The following is a 24,840-nucleotide window of genomic DNA, read 5'->3' on the forward strand; positions in this document are numbered from 1 at the left end:
AGTACAATTAAGAGAAATTGCTTTTAACCACAGGGCTGATAATTGTTTACCCAATCACGCAATTTAGAAATGTCCTAAATGTTATTATGTATTTAAAACTTGGAACATCTCATTATCAATTTAGATGAATACATTTCCAAATCAATTTGGTCAGAGAATAATCCATAATTTTAAACCACTATATACACATTTTCATGATAGCCTAGATTTTAAATGGAAAATTTACCATCATAGCAAGCATCAGTAGCATCACTACTTGTTTATAACAAAATATAGAAGTTTCAAATTATCAAATTTTTGTAGAAGTACAATCCAGTTTAGAAATATAGTAATAACACAACAATTGCATTTCCAGAAATGATCTTATTAATTTTGGCATTTAAAACCCATTTTAAAGTTTTCAGGTATAGAAAAATTACCTTAAATTGCAATCTTTATGTTATTCACTTTACAATCATAAGTTTAAATAACAATATATAAGCATTTTAATTATATGTAGATATCATTATGTATATATTTTAAGCTCCATCTGAGTAACCTTTCTCCTTCTTCCTTAAAAAGTTTAAAACTGTGTTAACTTTAAATGTGCTAAGTTAATCTTCTAATTGTTTTCCTTAGCCCAGATCAGAAAGATGTAAAGAATTCTGAACCTGTGTTAACAAAGTGGGCTCAACTTTGCCTCCAAGCAGGCATATTGGGGACTTATTCATTAATTGAATAGTAATAATTATAAATAACAATAATCAATATCTTTACCATAGTCAGTACCCATTCAATAAAACCTTCCATAACTTTCTCTTTTTCCAGTCAGGCTACAAATTTTCATTTTCTCTGTACTCTTTCTACATACCCAAATCTTCTGAAGTAATATGTGTGAGGGAGTGGCTGAAAGCACATGGACCCATTGCTCTGCCCCTCCCATCTTTCTTTACATGATTCCTTTTTCTTTTCCACCTTCCATATATTCACTCAAGGTTTTATTGCTTTTTCCTAATCTTTACTCTGACTAAATTTTCCATTACATTCCAAATAAAAATAAAAGATCATGCCTCATTTTTGTTCTACTTTCCCCACACCTTAAAAACTAGAAGAAGTTAAATGTCTAACAATTTACATAACAAGAGAACTACATTTATTCCCCCCCCCCACATCCTCTACTAAAGACTTTTTTCATTCTAAAGTGATTACTTTTTAGACTGTCTCCTTATTTTTGAAACTTTAAACCCATTGTCTGATATCAGATACATTGATTAAATTTGAACATGAAATACAAACTTTAGTTTTGAGACCTAATTAAGCTTGAGATTCCTCCCCCCCCTCTCCCAATAACTTCTAACAGAATTTTCTCTGATTTTTTTTCATAGACCCTAGTGCCAAATAGTATAATAAATTCTAAGCTATTTTAAGCATTAAATTAGGGATGGCGTATTTCACCTTTTCACATTTCCAAATATTACCAGAATGAATTCCATTACCTTTCAGTTGGGTCCCATTATACAAAAACTTCTTTTAGGTGAGACAGGAAATGGTTAAATGATGGTCAGCCTATCTTCCCTTGATCTGAGGGGAAAAGACTCCCATGCCCTTTTCTTTCTTATTTCTCTTTTCATTCAAAACTTGGCCAGAGTTAGAATGGAGAGAGAAAAAAAGAATTTTTACCAATAACTTCCCAAAATAGATTATGCCTTCCTGAAACTTTCTATCCATGCTCCTCTCTTTTCCACATGCTTAAACTTTCTTTCCTTTGCCTCTGGTGTACTTTGATTAAAGCTCCTTTAAAGCTGCACATACCTTATTTCTTTCTAATTCTGACCTAACACTTCTCCTACACTCTTTGACTTTCCTTTACCATCATATAAGCTAAACAGTAAAATATTTATCTCTCTCTTTCTCTCTCCCATCCATCCACTCCTGTGAAACATCTGCAGGGAAGGTGGAAAAAGAGGGAGATAAAGTGGCATTCCAAGGACAGTTCACCTATAACCGTTCTGGTCTTGCAGGCTGACTGGCTTTATTTTAAAACTTACCCCACAAACATGAAGCGCTTCACAAACACACAGAGACATACAGAGAACAGATACAGAGAGCAATACAGATCTTCTCTTTTAGAAAATAATTCAACTTAGATTAGACTAGACTAGTCAAAATACTGTGATTTACTCCAAGCCAATTTCAAAAGGATGCTTCCTGGAATATAGATTCACTTTCCCTCCTCACCCTGTATCTCTTTCCTCTCTTTCCTCTGAAGATCCTTCCCTAGGATTGGTCTTGGGAGCAGAAGGGGAAGGAATATAGCCAGAATTACTCCAAATGGGCTTCCAAAGGAATACTCTGAGGATTCACTCTATCCTCTTGGGACCATTTATTTTAAAAGCATTCACTTCCCACCATAAGCAAACTTTACTTACAAACCTAGGATCCAAAGACATGACAAAGCAGTACTTAGGTCTCAAATTTTCCTGGTGTTGCTCAGCCTCTGGTGGAGGACCTCTAAAGAGTGGGGCTGGTGCCCCACTTCTGGAAACCTCCCATTCCACATTGGGGCACTCCATAGGTAAGGAGGCTTTCTCATTTTCTTTATTAGTGGTGGCTCTGGAGACAATTACTATAGCAACTGATAGGGCGCAAGTGAGAATAATAGTAAAGTGTTATATTATAATTATAGTAGGTGCTTTAGCTCCAGGAGAAATAATGTAAGAATTATTGAACTATTTCAAAACTATGATAAAAAAGAGCCTGGATTGCATATTTCCAAAAAAGATCAAGGAAAACTGCCCTATGATCCTAGAACCAGAGGGTAAAATAGTTATTGAAAAATCCATAATTACTTTCTGAAAGAGATTGTAAAATGAAAGCTCCAAGGAATATGGTAGCAAAACTCCAGAATTGTAAAATCAAGGAGAGCAGTCAGAAAGAAACAATTTAAATACCTAGGAGCCACAGTTAGGACTTAGGACCATAGGACTTAGCAGCTTCTACATTAAAGGATCAGAGGGCTTGGAATATGATATTTCAAAAGGCAAAGGAGATTGGATTACGACCAAGAATCAACACCCATTAAAACTGAGCATAATCCTTCAGGGGCAAAGATGGATATTCAATGAAATAGGAAGCTTGCAATCATTCATGATGAAAAAAACCTGTGTTGAACAAAACATTTGATCTTCAAATACAAAATTAAAGAGAAGTATAAAAAGGCAAACAGCAAAGAAAAAATATGTTATTCAAACAAAAACATTATTTGAACTTTACTCTCATTGGATTTGACATAAAGAGAGAATAACATACACATTCAGTTGGTTATAGAAATCTATCTTATTCTATAGGGAAGTAGCAATATAAAGGGGAAAGAAAAGGGAAGGGAGCTGATAGAGGAGATGATAGATTGAGGGAGGCTGTGGTCAGAAGCAAAACACAGATGAGAAGGGACAGGGTAAAAGGAGAGATAAAAATATAAATGGGGGAAGATAGGATGAATAAAAAAGACACAATAATCATAGCTGTCAGTGTGAAAGAGATGATTCCCATAAATTGGAAAAGCATTTCACAGTAGATTAAAAACCATAATACTACAATATGTTGTTTATAAGAAACACATTTAAAGCAGAGAGATACATACAGGGTAAAGGTAAAAAGTCTGAGCATAATATATTAGTCTTCAGCTGTAATAAAGCTTTATCTCAGACAAAGTAGAAGCAAAAATAGATCTAATTAAAAGAGATAAAAAAGGAGACTACATCATGTTTAAATGTACTATAGACAATGAAGTAGTACCTGTATATTCATGCAAAACACATTTCCACATAAATCATTTTGTGAAAGAAAACACAGACAAAAATCCCCCAAGAATAACAATGTTAAGCAAAAGTATCTTCAATCTGCGTTCAGGTTCCACCAGTTGTTTCTCTGGAGAGGACTGCCTCTTTCATCATAAACCTACAAAGTTGTCTTGCATCATTGTCTTGTTGATAATAGCTAAAGTTATTCAAGGTAGATGGTCAAATAATATTGCTCTTAATATGTACGGTGTTCTCCTGGTTATGCTCATTTCAATTCTCATCAGTTCATGAGTCTGTGCATGTTGTTCTGAGAGTATCCTGCTCATCATTTCTTAAAGCACCATAGTATTTAATCACATTCATATATAATATCTTGTTCAGCCATTCCCAAATTGTTTGACATCTCTCAGTTTTGCACTCTTTGTCAGCATGAAAAGAGAAGCTATAGACATTTTGTACACATAGGTTCATTTCATTTTTTTTTTTATCTCTTTGGGATACAGACCTAGTGATATTGCTTGTTCAAAGGTTATGCATGGTTTTATGGCCCTTTGGGCATAATTGACAAGGAGAGATTTTCAATGCTTATGTGGCATACATTTCATTCTGAGTGTTCACCATGTTTCCTTTTCAGTTCAGCAGCCTGTCATGGTTTTGCAGCATGGTTTGTTGGCAACATCTACAATCTGGGTATCTACCCTTCCCAATAACAGCCTGGGTTTCATTCTAGCAGAAGCATGTTTTGATATGTGGATGGGAAACAGCAGGGGGAGTACCTATTCCCTGAAACATGCCTTTTTGTCAATAAATTCCAAACAATACTGGACTTTCAGGTATGGAAAACTCAATTATGTGCCTTTGAGCTGTCAAACAATAGCAAAGGATGAAATCTCATCTTTATTTGGTTTCACTCAGTGATAAGTTTTGCCTTGAAAAATCACCTGATCCTGATGACATTCTAACCTGGTGTGTATTCTTCTGTGACACCCTGAGTTTACTTCAAATGAAACTCTAGACCAGGGGCCTCAAACTCAAAGGGAAACAAATCCCTGCACAAGTCAACATTTTGTTCCATTGTGTTTTTTTTTACTTTAGTAAACATTTCTCAATAACATTTTAATGTGGTTCTGGCTACTTTGGGGAGTTTTTCTAGCATGTCTGACACATCTGTTTGACCGCTCAACACAGAGATGTTTGAAGAACAAGAATTTCATTCTCTATTCACATAGGACAAGAAAGATGCATAGTTAATTGTATATTGACATCAGAGCCCTGATGTCCATATGACTTTGTTGATTTTGTTTGTCTTTTGGCAGTTTTGATGAATTGGCTTGATATGACTTTCCAGCCTCAATTGACTACATTGGGAAAAAAACTGGGCAGAAGATATATTATGTGGGGCATTCTTAGGGCACCCTTATAGGTATGTTCAGTCTGATGGGGGTCCAAGAACTTCAATCTTGCCTCCTCTTGAAGTCCAAGCTTTTTTGTGAAAAGAATGAGTGCTCATTGTTTGACAAAAATTGCTGGGAAAACTGGATAACAGTGTGGCGGAAATTAGGCATAGACCCATACTTGACACCATACACAAGAATAAAGTCCAAATGGGTACATGATTTAGGTATAAAGATTGATACCATGAATAAACTGGAGAAGCAAGGAATAGTGTATTTATCAGATCTATGGAGAAGGGAAGAATTCTTTACTAAAGGAGAGATAGAAAGCATTATGAAATGCAAAATGGATAACTTTGATTACATTAAACTGAGAAGTTTTTGCACAACCAAACCCAATGCAACCAAAATCTGGAGGGATGTAGTAAATTGGGAAAGAATTTTTACAGCTAAGCTCGGGGATAAAGGCTTCATTTCTAGAATATATAGAGAACTGACCCAAATGTATAATCATACAAGTCATTCCCCAATTGATAAAATGGTCAAAGGATATGAACAGGCAATTTTCAGAGGAAGAAATTAAAGCTATCTATAATCATATGAAAAAAATGCTCTAAATCACTATTGATTAGAGAGATGCAAATCAAAACAACTCTGAGGTACCACATCACACCTATAAGATTGGCAAACATGACAGAACAAGAAAATGATAAATGCTGGAGAGGATGTGGGAGGGTTGGAACACTAATTCATTGTTGGTGGAGCTGCGAGCGCATCCAACCATTCTGGAGAGCAATTTGGAACTATGCCCAAAGGGCTACAAAAATGTGCATACCCTTTGACCCAGCAATATCGCTACTAGGACTCTATCCCCAAGAGATCATAAAAATGGGAAAGGGTCCCACATGTACAAAAATATTTATAGCAGCACTCTATGTAGTTGCCAAAAACTGGAAGTCAAGGGGATGTCCATCAATTGGGGAATGGCTGAATAAATTATGGTATATGAATGTAATGGAGTACTATTGTGCCATAAGAAATGATGAACAAGAAGACTTCAGAGAGGCCTGGAAGGACTTATATGACCTGATGCTGAGTGAAAGGAGCAGAACCAGGAGAACTTTGTGCACAGCAACGACCACAGTGTGTGAGAGTTTTTTTCTGGTAGACTTGGAATTCTGTAATAACGCAAAAACTTCTTATAAAAAAAAAAATCCCAAAGGTGGTTCTCAAGGCAAAATGCCTTCCACACTCAGAGAAAGAAATATGGAAGTCACTCACAAAATGTAGCAGATCATGTTTATGTATGTGTATGTGTTTGTGTATCATGTTCTGATTTGTTATACGATTTCTTTCATTTATTTTAGTCTGACTACATAGCATGACTATAGTGAAAATATACTCAATAGGAAAGTATATGTAGAATCTATACAGAATTGTATGCAGTCGTGGGGAGGGAGGGGGGTAGTGGGGGGTAGGGGGGGATAAAATCTCAATTGTATAGCAGTGATTGTTAAACATTAAAAAATAAAAAAATAAAAAATAAAAAAATAAAAAGAAAAGAATGAGTGCTGCACCTGTAACTGGTTTTGGCTGTGAGCCTGGAGAAGGGAAGATGGAGTAGGGTGGAAGTTGCAGGCAATAAGAGGAGGCACAGGTCACACTCACTATCTTCAGGTTTCTGGAGAGTTTGGTGGGCATGCTTGACTCCATAGGGTGGAAGAAGGCTCAAAAATGTAGAAAGTGTAGAAAAATAAGATTTGAGTGAGTTGGAAAGCTTCCTAACCAAGTCACCTCTCCGCAAGGAGAATGGACTGATGCAGGAGGTAGCAAGTTCCCCTACACCGTAGATCCTCATGTGGAAGATAGGTGACCAGTTGTCAAGGCTCCCATTTTTATTTTCTGAAGCTAAGTCTAATGTCTTTTCTAGGGCAGATAAATGGCACGGTAGATAGAGTGGACTGCATTGAGTCAGGAAAACTCATCTTCATGAGTTCAAGTCTGGCCTCAGACGCTAGCTTTGAGAAGTTGGGCAAGTCACTGAATCCCATTTGTCTCTGTTTCCTCAACTGTAAAAGACTGGAGAAGAAAATGGCAAATGATTTCAGTATCTTTGCAAAGAAAATCCCTAATGGGGTCACAAAACGTCAAACTATGATTGAAAAGTGACTGAACAACCCCATTCATATACTTTAAGACTTCTGTCACATGTCCCCCAAGTTTCTCCAGGCTAATTGCCTCCTTCCACTCTTCATGAAGGATCTTCACAAGGCCCTTTGCCATCGGTCATCCTCCACTGGGTGCTCTTCAGCTTGTGCATTCCCTTCCCATGATGTGGTATTCCAAATGGAGACATGACTCAATATGTAGTCTAACAAGGGCAGAAAATTCTGTGGTTATATTATTCCTGATGTCTTATTCTAAGACTTGGAATGTATTCTAAGATTGCATTATTAGTATTAGCTTTTGTTTGTTTCCTCCTGGCCAGGGCAAACTGTTGTTTCCCACCGAATTTTTATTCCAGTAAAATTCTCAGATTTTTTTAGATTGAGTTACACATCACCTACATCATAACTGTGGACTTGTACTTTCTGAGCCAAATTCATTAGTTACTTATTGATTTCACAATTGGTTAGTTCAATGGTCGTTTCTTAGTTCTTCTCCTTTCTTGTTTTCTTTGGGATTTGATACTAATTCCCTCTTTTATTATCTCCTCCTAGCTTTCTCATTGCTTCTGTATTTCCTGTGCTGGATCTTCATCTACATCAGAGCCTCTAAATGTGAATGTTCCCTAAATGGTCAAAGTTTTTCAAAGTATTCAAAAATCACAATAAAAATACCTGAAATCACTAATAAGCAAATTGTAAATCAGAACAATTTTGCAAATTACAAAGATGTCAAAAAATGACAAGAAGATCCAGATAGTCAATGTCTACAGAATTTCTCTAATTTACCAGTCTAGTGACCATGAGATAATATTTAGATTAGGCTAAGTCATTAGAACAATATCAGTAATAGCAATCATTTCAATTGAGAAGAGAGGGAATTCATAAATTTCCAACCCCAACCACCAAGGTGGCCAACTCTTCCTGAGTTAAGAAGCTCAGTGGCCCAGAGGACTACAGGATAGCCCTGTGTTCAAGATAACCTGAGTTCGAATCTGGTCTCAGATACCTACTACCTTCTATGATCCTAGTCAAGTCACTTAACCCTATCTGTCTCGGTTTTTTCATCTGTAAAATGATCTGGAAAAGAAAATGGCAAATCACTTTAGTACCTTTGCCAAGTAAAACCCAAATAGCATTACAGAGTCAGATAAAACTGAAAGAACTCAACATCAACAACATTGTGACTCCATGCCCAGCACTCTACCCACTGCACCACCTAGATGACCCCACTTCTCTTCACCTAATATTTTGCTTTTAAAATACCCGAAAGTTCCTGAAAAAAAAAAAAACCTAATCGATGTGCTTTATATTTTGACTGAATTGAGACCTTTGTTTATGTAGGCACAAACTACAATCCAGTGAGTTGAAAAAAAAAAAAAGAAATGAAATATATGTGCTCAGTCAGAAACTTGCTGCTCATTTGTCAGATGGTGGTGAAGGGTGGCTGTGTTATGAAAACTCAGATGACCTCTGAGCCTCAATTTGGAGTTTCTTGAACTGATATTCTTCCACTGAGCAGGGTCAAGTAGTTATGCTTTTGGGGGTTGCTGTCCAACGTGCTAAACACTCCCTTATGGTTTCTGGTTCACAGACTCACAGGTTCCTTAGTCAGAATTGGAGGGCACTTCAGAGTTCACCTGTTGTCTTTCAGGTTTCCTAGCATTCTCCACTTTACCCAAACTGGTTCAGCAAGTCAAAGCTTTTTTTGCCTTCGCTCCAGTCTTTTTCATTCAGCACATTAAAGCCTCCTGCTTTTGTAGCTACTCACACCAGCACTAAAGGCAGGTAATTTCTTTGCAAACTGGAAGTGAATAGCAGATCAAAGAAGTAGAGCATGGGCAGTGGTAACATCTGAGTGACTGTCAGAATGATTGAACCAAAACGCAGCTCCCCAGGAAGCCCATTTACCTAGAAATGGGGAAAAGGTATTCCTTTCCCCCATTAGAATCTAAATCCATCGTATTGTCTCAGAATGAAAAAAAACATCTCAAAGTCAGAGAAAACTTTAGGGTTAAACTTGTGATTCATTCCTTTGTACTGGCTCTGAGACTTAGTACTTGTATAAATTTGGATCCATCGTTCTTCCTCACTGGGCTTTGGTTTCTTAATCTGTAAAATGGAAAGTTGGACTGGAACAATCTTTTAGGGCTAGGTGAGGGCAAGAACAAAATAATGTGTCACCTTGCTAAAATAGACGTGTTACATCTCTCTTTCTCTTTACTTCAGCTAATTATAGAATAGTCGATTTTATCTCCGGCTGTCCCTAATATCTGAACTGTGCTCCTTCTTCAATTATGCCTCTCAAAATTCTGAGTTTCCTTCAAAACCTACAGCTGACATGAGGCCTTCCCTGTTTCCCTCAGCCTCCAAGGCCCCCTTCCCCTTCCATGACCTTATATTCATTTTCTATATGTAGCTATAGGCAATGTGGCCCAGTGGAGAGAGAGCTGGCCTTGAAACCAGGATACCTTCAGTTCCTTTCCTGTCTCTAAGACATACCGGCTGGGGATGTTGGGCAAGTCACTGATCCACCCAGAGACCTGGGCAGCCCTCCCATACTGTAAGCTTCAGAAAAGTGCCAGCCTCCATCAGTAGAAAGTTTTCTTCTCCAGGCAGTTGCCGGAGCAAAGAAAGCATGAGCTCAGACCCAGATGCTATCCTTTCTGCAAGCACATTTTCTGCATATTAATATGTGTACAAATTGTCTTTCCCTAAGTCACCAAATATTTATTGAGTACTTCCACGTGCCAGGCACCATGCTAAACACTGGGGACACAAACACAAAAGACACAGACAGTCCATATCCTGGGGGATCTTACAGAACAATAGGGGAAGAGAACAAGTGAAAAAAAAAGCTGAAAGGGGGAGAATGGTACCCTCCTCCATCGTGGGGGGTGGTGGTGGTGGTGGTGGTGTGTGTGGAGATATCAGAGAAAGCCCAAATGGGCTCATCCTGGAGGGAAGTGAAGAGATGTCTGAGGAGATGTCTGTCCTGTCCCCTTATCTTAAATGGAGAAGTTTATGGTGCCACCTCATGATCAGAGGGTCAGAGGGCACTAATAAGTTGGGAATACCAGGGCTGACTGGATCTTCCTGGATGATGAGTCTACTAGGGGGCATGATGGAGAATTCAAAGAATTCCAGTGTGAGTGTTGTTATTGTTGAGCCGTTTCAGTCATGTCTGACTCTTTGTGATCCCATTTGGCATTTTCTAGCAAAGATACTGGAACAGTTTTCTATTTCCTTCTCTAGTTCATTTTACAGATGAGGAAATTGAGACAATCATAGTTAAACGACTTTCACAGGGCCACAAAACTAGTCAGTGTTTGAGTCTGAATTTGAACTCAGGTCTTCCTGACTCCAGGCATGGAACTCTGCACACTTTGCCACCTAACTGTCCCCCAAAATGAATCTAGCCTGTAGGAACTGTGATGTCCACATGACACCATCCAAATCTTGAAGAACCTGAAGATCATGTCACGTGAGTATGAGCTAATGGACTGAGATTATTTGTCTTGGAGAAGAGAAGAATCAGTGTGAGGGGTAGCATGATAATGTCTTTAAATTTTTGAAATCCTGTCATTTGGGAGGAAGATTAGATTTATTCTTCTTGATACCATAAGGCAAAATTTGAATTGGTGGGAGGAACAACTTGGTTCAATAGAGAGATAACTAGGTAATGATAATAATAATATCCAGCATTTATAACATGCTGTAAGGTTTGCAAAGCACCATACACACATATACATACCCCCCCACACACACACACATATACATGAAATATCGTTTGATCCTCACAAAAACCCTGGGAGGGAGGTGATATTTTTATCTTGTTTTTGCACATGAGGAAACTGAGACTAGGAAAGGTTAAAGACTGACCTAGGTTAACCCAGTCTTTAACCCACAGGTTAATACAGAGCTTAAAGAACAACCTAGAGTCACAGTGCTAGTAACTAAGGAAGGGGTCAAATTTCATCCTTCTTGATTCCCAATCCAGCATTCTATCCTCTGCACCACCAAGGTGCCATATAGATGGAGGTCTGGGTTTTAAGTCAGGAACACCTGGGTGCCAACCTTATCTCAGACACCTATTAGCTGTGTAACCTTGGGTCACTTAACTTTTTTTTTTATCTGCCTCAGTTACATCATTTATAAAATGTAGTCAATAATAGCACTGATCTCTTAGGGTTGGGAGGATCAAATGAGATAATATTTGTAAAGAGTGCTTAGAATAATTCCTGGGACAGAGAAGATATTTTCTTAAGGCTTATTCTTTTATTGGTATCCCCCATACTTGAAGCCTTCAGGCCAGGGATGGATGGCCACATTGGAGGGTCATTGTCAGGGGCTTTATAACCTCTTTCAGTTCCTGCTTGACTCTGATATTCTCTTTCTTGGATCTCATGTGTCATAATGCTCAGGGATCTACGTATTATGTCTCTTCCCAATCATGGCAAGAATGGCAGCAGTGGGTATGGTGTATCACATGGTAGTGGGGTTGGGGGGCTGTGGTTTATTGCATTGGACTATCTGAATTTCAGTGACTGCCCTATTGGTATGTTTATGTTTTTTTTTTTACAGGTTTTACTGGATGATAAGAACTTTCTGCCTCAGACTACCCTCAACAAGTTTCTGGCCACTAAAGTATGTGACAATGAAAGAATTGGTGTCATCTGTGGCAACATCATCTTCAGTTTGTCTGGGTTTGATCCAAACAACTTAAACATGGTATGGGTCTTTTCTTTTCCTTTTCTTAGCTATCATTGGCCTGTCTCACCTACCATAAGAGCAAGGCTAAGCTATTTGGATTTTCTCTTCAAAATCCTAACCAACCATGGACCCATAAGATCACCTGTTCTGTAGGCCACAGATACCTCCAGAAACTTTTCTCCACTAAATAGTTAAACCTGGAGTGGTGTACAAGACTTCCTTCTCAGTCTTGAACTCTCTTAATCTGTGCCTCATCTCTTCAAAAATCAAATAATTATATCCAACAATTTAGGTAGTGCTAGGATAATTCAAACCTCTGATGTTATAAGGCCATTAGAGTTCTCATTGTTGCCATCCCTCTGTCCTTTGCTTTTCCTCTTCTTTATGTGCCATCTCCACTCTCTGTTGAATATCGTGTGATAATTTCTGGGAATTTTTTTTGCAAATCTCATGGCAACCAAGTTTCTCTCTCTTACCATCTTTTGGGCTTCATGCCATCCATCTACTAACTATCCTGGCTTCCATCTTCTAGAGTGCAGTGACCATCTTTCAAAGTATAAGTAGCTGCACCAATTAATGAGGAGCCAAAGAAATATTAGGCACAGTACCATCAAAGAAAATTCCTTTTGTTCGATCTCTGGTGTCTGTGGCTCAATCGAAGTGCATTGTACTGGGTCATTAATCCCTGTAAGTCTAACCCCTTATGAGGATCCTGAGCTCCCAAAATTCATTCCCTGGAAGAACCCCGACTAATCAATGTGGATGCTGGCTCCAAGAGGCACTTCTTGGCCTCCATCCTTCTGGAATGGGAGACAAATGAATCTGAGTGAGAAGAAAAGCTAATTAAAAGCCAAGGCAAAGTCAATGCCCTCCCCCTCCCTGGTCTGCCTCCAAACATTCTGTATAGGAGACAGGAGCAGAAACCCAAAGCCAAAGCAAATCACACCTGATTTTGATGCTGTATTTTGGTTAATGAATAACTTCCCTGTGTTTATTTCCCTATGCTTTAAAATCAGTCCTCTTGAAATGATAAAGGGCTCCAAGCAGGAGATGTTCCTGTTAAGAGCACCTTTTCCTCCATCCCCAGGGCTCATTCACAGATTGAGAGGAGAAATTGGGTGTTCAGCTAAAGGGAAGAGGCAGCTGGAGGAAGAATAACTTACAATTATACAGCATTTGAATGTTGTCCAGGTGAAATTCTGACTTCAGGTCTAGAATGACCAATCCAGGGAGCTTTCCATGATCCCACACAACCTCTTCAAGAGAAGGAATCTGATGAAATGTATCCTTAGGGGCATTTTCTCTGATTCTTTTACCTTTCCTTTTATTGCCTTTCCATTCCACCTATTTGATAGAAATAGCCAATTGACTCCATGTTTCTACACAGCATCTTAACCTTTTTGGCTTACACTGTGCTATTTCAACTGACATTGATGATCTGTGTGACTCTGGATAAGTAAATGCTTATCAGTGCTCTAGGATACTCCTCAAGAATACACATTGCTGAGAAGTTGCCCAATTAAATTTGTAGAGAGATTTCCTCATCCAGGAGATCATTAAACCAATAAAATCCTAGGTCTTCTACCTGTCTTCTACACTATGTACGAAGGAACCTCTAGAGACTTCACCATGCACAGAGAATTTATCTCAGATTGGAACTCTGCTCAGGACTTTCTGAGGATCATCAAACAAAATGATCCCTCTTTTTCTGTATGACGTTCAAAGAACCTTACTTGCTTTTTATATGTGAATGGTTAACATCTTGTTGGCAGAGACCCTTTAAGGCAGAGTCCCCTTAAGAGTCTGGGGCTAGATTTCAGGGAGTCAAAGATCTTGGATGGGCAAAATTCTATCCTTATATTTCACTAACTTTTGTTCTCCTTATAATCTTATGGATTTTATTATATGCATTAAAACACAATTCTGAGGAGGTATCCCTTGGCTTCACCAGACTGCCTAATGGGACTGTGAAGCGAAGAAAATGTTTACACCTCCTGCTTCAAGTCTATGTTTTATTCTCTCACATGAAAAGGTTTTTTATATACAGTAAACCCAAACAAGAAAATCCCATTTCTTCTACATATTGTAAATGATTTTTGTAAAGATGGCTACTGGTGAACATCACTTGTAAAAGACAGTCTGTTCCCTTGTTCTGCTCTCAGTAAGTGAGAATGCTATTTGTTGAGATTTTTGTATATATATGAAAATAGGGATATGTGCTGGGTATCATTGGTAATTACTTGATTGCCTTTTTTTGGAACATGTTTTATAATTTTTCCATGCCTTTATTATCTTCCCATTATCCATATTCCTTAAGACCTGATTCCTTAGTACCTCCTAACATCCTTCATTTGTTCCCACACTTTCCCCTTATAACAGAAGAGATATGGTCTAGTTTGTGTGCTTTTCTCATTCTTCTTTTCTTCAGGGCCATTTCTTCTTGCTCAGGAGGCATTTTTTTCTGAGTTTCATGGATTGCTGTGACCACAGACTTAGTGTCCAAATGGCCAGTCAAATGGTGATGAACCTCTTTAGCCTTGGCCAGAATAGCCCTCAGAGAGAAGCCCAGCTTCTTATCAGGACTGGTCTTGAGACCTTTTCAGCATATCAGAATTTGCCAAACATTGAACTCTATTAATGAGCCTTCAAGAAACCTAGATCATGCTGTCATGAGCTCTCGGAGAAGATTTTGTACAGAAAATAAGTTATTGATTTTTTTTCTCCTAAAGTCGAATTGATATGTATGCATCACACAACCCAACGGGAACATCTGTCCAGAATTTACTCCATTTTTCTCAGGTACCAGTTTTCCAATACTTCTAGATTCCAAAATTCAAGACCTTTGTCTTTCCTTCCATCCTCTCCTTAAAAAACTTCCACAAAGTTTGGTAAAACAACCTAATCACCAAGTCTTGGGTCCTAAAAGTGTCTTATGTGCCTGATTGGAGTCTTTAGCTTTATGCACGTGGCTCCCAGGGAAAGCCCTGTGTGTTTGGTCCCCTGTGCTTGTTGTCAACTCCCTCTTCAAATGGGCTTAGCTAAATGTTTCTATTCATGAAAATAAGCTTGTTGTAAATGATTTTTTTCTCTTGGATTATCATCTTTTATATCTAGAGGATATTTTATATTTTCAAGACACCTCAGGGATCCTGTCACAGAAGCTGTTCCAGGCACAGGAACAGGCTGGGCTACAGTTACCAAAGTAACTCAGGAGAGCCATTGATAGACATGTCTTCTCAATGTCACCAGGAAGCTATCTGTCCCCTCTGCAGCTACTCTGAGCTGGAATGGAATCTCAAAGGAAAGGCTGCCCAGTTTGGAGCTGCCTAGGGAAAATTCCATTTTTACATTTCTTTTTTTTTTAACTTTGTTTTTTCTTATTTTCTTTTTATTTGATTTGATTTGTTTTCAGTGTTATACATTCATTTCCAGATATCTTAGATTTTTTCTCCTCCTTCCCTGTCCTTCTCTCCTACCTCCCTGCTCCTTCCCTGAGATGGCATACAATTTTATATAGGTTCTACACATACATTCCTATTAAATACATTTTCACCTTAGTCACATAGCTTAGAAGAATTAAAATGAATGGGAGAAATCATAAAACAAACTTAAACATAATACAAAAGAAAGTGATCTGATACATTCTGTGATCTAATTCCATAGTTCTTTCTCTGTATTTGGAAGGCATTCTACCTTAAGAGCCCATTGGGAATTTTTTAAGTCCTTGCATTGCAGTGAAGTTCTAAGTCTACCAAAAAAAATCCTCACACACTGTGGTTGTTGCTGTGTATAAAGTTCTCCTGGTTCTGCTCTTTTCGCTCAGCATCAGATCATATAAGTCTTTACAGGTCTCCCTGAAGTCTTCCTGTTCATTATTTCTTATAGTGCAATAGTATTCCATTACATTCATGTACCACAATTTATTCCCCAATTGATGGGCATCCCTTTGATTTCCAGTTTTTGGCCACCACAAAGAGTGCTGCTATAAATATTTTTATACATGTGGGGCCTTTCCCGTTTTTATGATCTCTTTGGGATACACTCCTAGAAACGGTATTGGTGGGTCAAAGGATATGCACATTTTTGTAGCCCTTTGGGCATGGTTCCAAATTGCTTTCCAGAATGGTTTGATCAGATCACAGCTCCACCAACAATGAATTAGTGTTCCAACTGTCCCACATCTTCTCCAACATTTATCATCATCCTGTTTTGTCGTGTTAGCCAGTCTGATAGTTGTGATGTGGTACCTCAGAGCTGTTTTGATTTGCATCTCTCTAATCAATAGTGATTTAGAACATTTTTTCATATGACTATAAATAGCTTTAATTTCTTCCTCTGAAAACTGCCTGTTCATATCCTTTGATCATTTGTCAATTGGGAAATGACTTGTATTCTTGTACATTTGACTCAGTTCTCTATATATTTTAGAAATGAGGCCTCTGTCACAGAGACTAGTGGCAAAAATTCTTTCCCAGTTTTCTGCTTCCCTCCTCATCTTGGTTACACTGGGTTTGTTTGTACAAAAACTTTTCAATTTAATGTAACCAAAATTATCTATTTTGCACTTCATAATGTGTCCTACCTCTTGTTTGTCAAAAATTATTTCCTTCTCCATAAATCTGATAAATACACTATTCCTTGCTCCACTAATTTATTTATAGTATCAGTCTTTATCCCTAGATCATGTACCCATTTGGACTTTATTCTTGTGTATGATGTCAGGCATTGGTCTGTGCCTAATTTCCTCCATACTGTTATCCAGTTTTCCCAGCAATTTTTGTTGAACAGTGAGTTCTTATCCCAGAAGTTGGGGTCCGTGGGTTTATCAAACAGTAGATTGCTATATTCATTGACTGCTGTCTTGGGTACCTAACATATTCCACTGGTCTACCCTTCTGTTTCTTAGCCAGTATCAAGTGATTCTGCTACCTGCTGCTTTATAATACAATTAGAGATCTGGTGGAGCTAGACCACCTTCCCCAGCATTTCTTTTCATTGTTTCTCTTGATATTCTGGACCTTTTCTTCTTCCAGATGAATTTCAATATTATTTTTCATAGCTCTACAAAATAATTATCTGATAGCTTGATTAGTATGGCACTGAATAAGTAAATTAATTTAGGTAGAATTAGCACTTTTATTATGTTGGCTTGGTCCATCTATGAGCCACTGATATTTTTCCACTTAGTTCGATCTAACTTTATTTGTGTGAAAAGTGTTTTTTAATTGTGTTCATATAGTCCCTGTGTTTATTTTGACAGGTAGACTCCCTAATATTTTATAGTTTTAAATGGCATTTCTCTTTCTATCTGTTGCTGTTGGTCTTTGTTAGTAATATGTAGAAATGCAGAAGATTTGTGTGGGTTTATTTTGTAACCTTCAACTTTACTAAAGTTATTTATTATTTCAAGTAGTTTTTTACTGGATTCTGTGGGATTCTCTAAGTATATCATCATATCATCTGCAAAGAGTGATAACTCAGATTCTTCTTTGCCTATTCTAGTTCCTTCAGTTTCTTTTTCTTCTCTTATTGCTACAGCTAACATTTCTAGTACCATATTGAATAATAACAATGATAATGAACATCCTTGTTTGACAACCCTGATCTTATTGGAAATACATCTAGCTTATGCCCATTGCATATAATGCTTGCTTAAGGTTTTAAGTAGATACTGTTTATTATTTTATGGAAAGTTCCATTTATTCCTATGTTCTCCAGTGTTTTCAATAGGAATGGGTGTTGTATTTTCTCAAAAGCTTTTTCTACATCTATTGAGATAATCATGTGATTTCTGTTAGTTTTGTTGTTGATATGATCAATAATGTTAATAGTTTTCCTAATATTGATCCATTCTCACATTCCTGGTATAAATCCTACCAGATCATAATGTATTATTCTCATGATTGGTTGCTGTATTCTTTTTGGTAAAATCCTATATAAAATTTTTGCATCTATATTCATTAGAGGAATTGGTCTATAATTTTCTTTCTCTGTCTTGGATCTTCCTGGTTTAGGTATCAAAACCATATTTGTATCATAAAAAGAATTTGGGAGGACTCCTTCCCCAATTTTCCCATATAGTCTATATAGTATTGGAATTCACTGTTCTTTAAATGTTTAGTAGAATTCACTTGTGAATTCATCTGGCCCTGGAGATTTTTCCTAGGGAGTTCATTGATGGCTTCTTCAATTTCTTTTTCTGAGATGGGATTATTTAAGTATTCAATTTCCTCTTCTGTTAGTCTGGGCAATTCATGTCTTTTAAAGTAATCATCCATCTTATTGATTGTTGAATTTATGGGCATAAAGTGGAGCAAAGTAATTTCTTATTCTTGTTTTAATTTGCTCCTCATTGGAGGTGAGTTCACCCTTTTCATTTTAGATATTGGTAATTTGGTTTTCTTTGTTTTCTTTAATCAAATTGACCAAAGGTTCATCAATTTTATTATTATTTTTTCATAAAATCAACTCCTAGTTTTATTTATTATTTCAATTGTTTTCTTAATTTCAGTGTTATTAATCTCTCTTTTGATTTCCAGTATTTCTAATTTGCCATTCACTTGGGGATTTTAATTTGTTCTTTTTCGAGTTTTTTCAGCTGCATCCCCCATTTATTGATCTCCTCTTTCTCTGTTTTATTCATGTAGGCATTCAAAGATATAAAACTTCCCCTGAGAACTGCTTTTGCAGTATCCCATAAAATTTGGTAAGTTGTCTCATTATTGTCATTCTCTGGAATGAAGTTTTTGATTGTTTCTATAATTTGTTATGTAACCAACTCATTCTTTAGGATTAGATTGTTTAGTTTCCAATTAGTTTTTGGTTTATGTTTCCATGACCTTTGATTACATATAGGTTTTACTGCATTATGATCTGAGAAGGGTACATTGACTATCTCTGCCTTTCTGCACCAGATTGTGAGGTTTTCATGACCTAGTACATGGTCAATTTTTGTATATATGCCATGTACCACTGAGAAAAAGGTATATTCCTTTCTATCCCCATTCAATTTTCTACAGAGATCTATCATATCTACCTCATCCAGAGTTCTATTCACCTCCTTAACTTTTTCTTGTTTATTTTGAGGTTAGATTTATCAAGTTCAGAGATGGGGAGGTTAAGGTATCCCACTAGTATAGTTTTGCTGTCTATTTCTTCCTGTAACTCCCTTAACTTCTCCTCTAAGAATCTGGACACTATACCACTTGGAGCATATATGTTTAGTAATGAAATTGCTTCATTGTCTATGGTGCCTTTTAGCAGGATATAGTTTCCTTCCTTATGTCTTTTCAATAGATCTATTTCTGCTTTTGCTTTGTCTGAGATTAGGATTGGTACTTCTGCTTTTTTTATATAAGCTGAAGTACAATAAATTCTGCTCCAACCTTTCACCTTTACCCTATGTGTATCTCCACTTTTCAAATGTAATTCTTGTAAATAACTTATGTTGGATTATGGTTTTTAAACCATTCTGCTACCTGTCTCCATTTTATGGGAGAGTTCATCCCATTCTCATTCACAGTTATGATTACTATTTGTGTCTTTCCCTTCATCCCCTTTCCCGTTGTTTATGCTTTTAATTCTCCCTTTTCCCTTCCCCTCCCCAATAGAGTTTTAATTTTTGACCACAGATTTCCTCAGTCTTCCATTCCTTCTTTCAGTCCCCTACCATTTTAATCCCCTTTTTCCTTGCTACTTCTTCTTTCCCTTTTAGCATCCTCCCTTGTCTTTCCCCCTTTACCTCCTATCGTCTATAGGGCTAGTTGTATTTTTATACTTAACTGAGTTTGTTGTACCCTCCTTGAATCCAATCAGATGAGAGTACCTCTCAAACAATACTCATTTCTCTCCCCTCTTTCCTTCTACTGTAATATATTTTTGTGTCTCTTCCTGTGATAGAATTTATTTTTTTCTGCCTCCTCCTTTTCACGTCTCCCATTACAATCCCTTTGCACCTTTAAATCACATTTGTTATCATCACATCATTTAATTTGTATCCACTCCCTCTATCTATGTATATCTCTTTTATATTTCATAATAGATGTATAATTCTCAAGATTAACAAGTATCATCTTCCTTTATAGGGATGTAAACACTTTGCCCTTATTGTGTAGCAAGTTTCCCCCCCCCCCCCCCCCCCGTTTACCTTTTTATGCCTCTCTTGAGACCTGTGTTAGAAGATCAAATTTTCTGTTGAGTTCTGGGCTTTTTATCAGGAAGATTTGGAAATTCCTTATTTCGTTGAATGTTCATCTCCTTGCCAGCAAATTCACTGGGTAATTAATCTTTGATTGTAGTCCCAGTTCCTTTGCCTTACAAAATATTGTATTCCAATTCCTTTGGTCTTTTAGTATAGAAGCTGGAAGGTCCTGTATGATCCTGACTGTAGTTCCTTGATATTTGTATTGTTTCTTTCTGGTTACCTTCAGTATTTTCTCCTTCACTTGATAATTCTGGAATTTAGCAATGATATTCCTTGGTGTTTTTAGATTGGGGGTCCCTTTCAGGAGGTGAATGGTGGATTCTTTTGAGGACTATTTTGCCCTCTGGATCAAGGACTTCTGGGCAATTTTCCTTGATGATTTCTTGGATGATATTGTCCAGGCTCTTTTTTTCATCATGGCTTTCTGGTAGACCAATAATTCTTAGATTTTTCTCTCCTGGATCTCTTTTCCATGTCAGTTATTTTTCCAATTAGATATTTTACATTTTCTTCTATCTTTTCATTCCTTAGATTCTGTTTGACTGATTCTTGATGTCTCATAGATTCATTAGCTTCCTGGTGCCCAATTCTATTTTTTATCGAATTGTTTTCCTCAGTTAACTTTTGCATCTCCTTTTCCACTTGTCCAATTGTTCCTTTTAAGGAGTTATTTTCACCAGTTAAATTTTGTACTTCCTTTTCGATTTGTCCAATTTTCCTTTTTGAGGAGCTGTTCTCTTCAGTGAATTCTTTTTTCATATTTTTAAAATCATTGGTCAGTTTTTCTTCTATTTCTGCAATTTGGGTTTTACATTCTTTCCAGAATTCTTCCAAGAAGGCTCTTTGTTTTTCTGATCTGTTCATATTCTCTTCTGAAGTTTTAGATGGGAGTCCAGTCTCAATGCTGAGCTGTTTGGTATTTGTGTGTTGTTCCTTGTCCCCATAGAAATGCTCTATGGTGTTTTCTTTTCTGCTTTGCTTTTCACTCATGATAGTAACCCCTTTCCTGGCTTTTAAGGTAGATCTCTGCATCTGTGACATAGGGAGCTCTGTGCCACAGTTCTTGTGCCTAAAACTTGAGATTTTGTGTGTTGTGGCCTCTAGTTCTTTCAGGTAGAAATTAAATGCTGCAGCTTACCTGATGCTGAGCTGGCTAGTGTTTGAAAGCAGAAGCCAGTTAGGTCTTTTTGGGTTTCCCTGAAATTACCCTGGACGTAGCTCATTAAGTGTGGGGGAGGGGTGGTCTGGGAGCTCGAAGCTCCTCTGCTAATCTAGAGCATAGGCAAGCTCAGCTTTCTGTGCTAGTGTCTTCCCATTTCTGCTGGGGTGCTGAGGCATGCCTACTGTCCGGCTGTTTACTAGCTTCACCCCTCTGGGGTTCAGAATCTTTACCTGGTTTGTTGAGGTGGGACTGTCTGGGACAGCTCTGATCTTGCACTGGTCACCTTTGGCCCCAGGAATAGGAACCCTCCTTAGCTATCTTTCTAATCTCCTGTGCTGAGAGTCTGTTTACTGCTCCCACTGTTCCAGGGTTTTTTCCGGGGAAATATTCTCTGGGCTTACAAGGTCAACAAGGGGAGGGAAATTGCAATTACCAATCATCCTGCTATCTTGGCTCCCAGAACTGGAAAATCCCATTTTTACATTTCACCTGACCCCTCCAAGCCCAACAAGGGCATAACTGGGTTCCTAGAGATGACTTAAACTCCAAGGGTCCTCAGGCAAGGATAAAAGGGCCAGCAGTCTTTTGAGGGACCTTGAGTTCCAGGCACCTTGGCTTATCTGTTCTCAAGTAATACACTCTTGACCTTCTCAGTGCACCACAGAAGCCCCAAGAAACTTAAACATCTCCCCCACCCTCTCACCATTTCCCCACTCTAGTGTAGGACATATAGTCTTGAGTAAAATTAAAAGAGATATTCTCTTATATTCTATTTTCATTTGAGGGGGAATGATAATATATGTTCATTTTCAGTAAGTTTTTAATGTGTTGGGCTCAAGGATGGACACAGTTTCTAATTACTGTCTTCATTATTTTTTGTTGTTTGACACAGTTATCATGAAATTGGACAAATACTCCAAGCTTATGACTGGGGGAGTCCTGAAGAGAACTTAGCCCACTATAATCAGGTAACTTTCTTTTAAAAATGGAGTTTTTTGAGTTTATTTTTAAAGAGGCAATTAATGAAGACCACCAGGAGCCTTGATTTCTAATTTTGATTATATATACTCACTAGATCTGTGACTGTGGACAAGTCACTTGCCCTCTCACTGCCTTGGTTTCCTCATCTGTAGAATGATAGAGTTGGTCCAGATCAAGGATTTTTAACCATCTTTTGTGTCATGAACTCCTTGAGAAGTCTGTGGAAGCTGATGGGCTCCTTTTCAGAAGTCCCCCCTTCTGTAAGAAGACTTTCCCAGGCCTCCTCAATCTCAGTTCCTCCCTGAGATATGTCCATTTCTCTTGTCTCTTTGTACACAGTTGTTTTATGTTTCTATTAGAATGTGAGCTCCTTGAGGACTGCCACTGGGTTTTTGCCTGTCTTTGAATTCCAGTATTTAGCACAGGACCTGGCACATGGTAAATACTTAATAAGCCCTTTATGGACTGACAGACAAATCTATAATATAAGGTGCCTAGATTTCCAAAGGATATTAATTATATTGAAATACAATTATCTGAATATTAAGGAACAATCCCATGCAGAGAGCCCCAATTTAAGAATCCCAGAGGTTGATCTCTAATATTTCTTCTAGCTCTTAAGTTCTATGATTTTTTATTTTAAGGAAAGCTACCTAGGCGTGACATTCCACTGCCTGGCACACTGAGCAAATACTTGATTGATTCATTTCTTCTTAGTCTCTATGTAAAGGATACATGCAAGGGGAGATCAGAGATTAAGAGCTATAGGAAACCTCAGAGGTCATCTAAGCCAGTCCCCTTCTTTTACAGATGTAGAAACTGAGGTCCAGAGAATGATTTGACTTAAGGCAAACTAGAATTAAAACCTAGGTCTCCTGGCTCAAAATCCTGCCCTCTTTCTGCCTCCTCACATTGCCCTCCAATATTCTTTGGTGATGATCATTGAGACAGCTACAACCCACCTCATCATTAGCATTCTTTAGAGTACAAGTATGTGTCTTTTCCATGGAGATGGCATGAAAAATTGGCCCAAAACCTGGTCAAAATATGAATCCCCTGAGCCCAGAGCATCCCTCCAGTCACCAATCTATTGAACAGATTAAAAAAAAAATAGGATGACTTGTTCTTTTTCAATATGGGCCAAATTCTTGCCTTACTTGCGTGTAGCACAGAGTGGGGGAATGATTATCAGGTATAGAGACAGAGTGAGAGATGAAATTCATATATAAATAAATGAATATATTATCAATATCTCATACACATAAATGTGTATCTGCTATGGTAACGGCATAGCACACCGAGAGGAACAAGTCTTATGCCTGACCAGCAGGCTGCTCGTCCTCCTGTGGAGCTCGCAAGTAAAAGAATGAGGCGGGAGAGCGGGTCATGAAGCAACTCCGATTTATTCAAGCAAGCACTCTGATTATATAGTCTCTGCCAGCCAGCCCAATGAACCATGGTAACACACACAAACAAACCTGAAACTATAGTTACAAACACAAGCCAGAACTATAGTAACAAAGACAAAGCAGGGGTGGGGCCGTCCCTTCCAGTGCCATCTTGTTCACCCTTCCCTGCTCTGGACTCAGTTTACCTGATGTCTGTCAGTGTGGCATCCCAGATGACGTGGTGGTCAGCGCCCCTTACATGTATCCATGTATATGAATATGTATCATACATATGAACATATATTTTAAAAATTCCATCTATGTATTTTGTTTGAATTAATGATAGCTTACCAAGAAATAATGTGTTCATCTGGCTCTCATCATAATGATACTCTCTTGAAAAAAATAATGATAAAGTTAAACCAAACCATGTCTTATAGTTTTGGGTTCTGACAGCCTCATTTAGCAGAAAGATATGTAAAGCGTCATACAAAGAATTGGCTGTCCCCTAGGAATGATAGGACATTGAATTGGGCTCTCTGGGAAGACTTTTGTTCTCTTTTGTGTCCATACAAATAATTCCTCCAATTTATAACCTATCGATATTGAAAGTGCCAACTGCGCTGTGGAGTGGTTTAAGGGATTTGTTGGCTGACCCAACAGATGTCTCCACTTTAATCCCCCAAATCCCCAGAATGATTTACCACAAGATTCTGGCTGAATATGATCATTTTTCCTTTGTTTTTGGCATTAATGCACCTCAAACAATTTACTATGAAATAATCAAGATGATCAAGGAAACCCTGTAAAGATGTTATTGCTCATGAAATCACTTCGCTTTTCTTAGCACTGGGCCTCAAACTTATTTTCTCCTCTGCGATTAATCTCTTGGAGGGATAACGAGACTGCTTTCTGTACTTAAACATCCCCAGAAATAAATAATGTTCACCCTCACCCATGTCATTGGTCACATTCTGAGTTTAACAGCAATGCTATGTTCACAGTAGAGGGAAGCTCTAATTTCTCCCAATTTTTATGCTACAACAAGAAGTTTC

General features: G+C 37.8%; 1 pseudogene; it reads left to right on the top strand.

Moving 5' to 3' along the window:
- Window positions 1-570: 570 nt before the first annotated feature.
- Window positions 571-24,594, top strand: LOC140517130 (lipase member J-like; annotated as a pseudogene).
- The last annotated feature ends 246 nt before the right edge of the window (window positions 24,595-24,840 follow it).

This window comes from Notamacropus eugenii, chromosome 1 (assembly GCF_028372415.1).
Source record: "Notamacropus eugenii isolate mMacEug1 chromosome 1, mMacEug1.pri_v2, whole genome shotgun sequence".
Taxonomy (NCBI): domain Eukaryota; kingdom Metazoa; phylum Chordata; class Mammalia; order Diprotodontia; family Macropodidae; genus Notamacropus; species Notamacropus eugenii.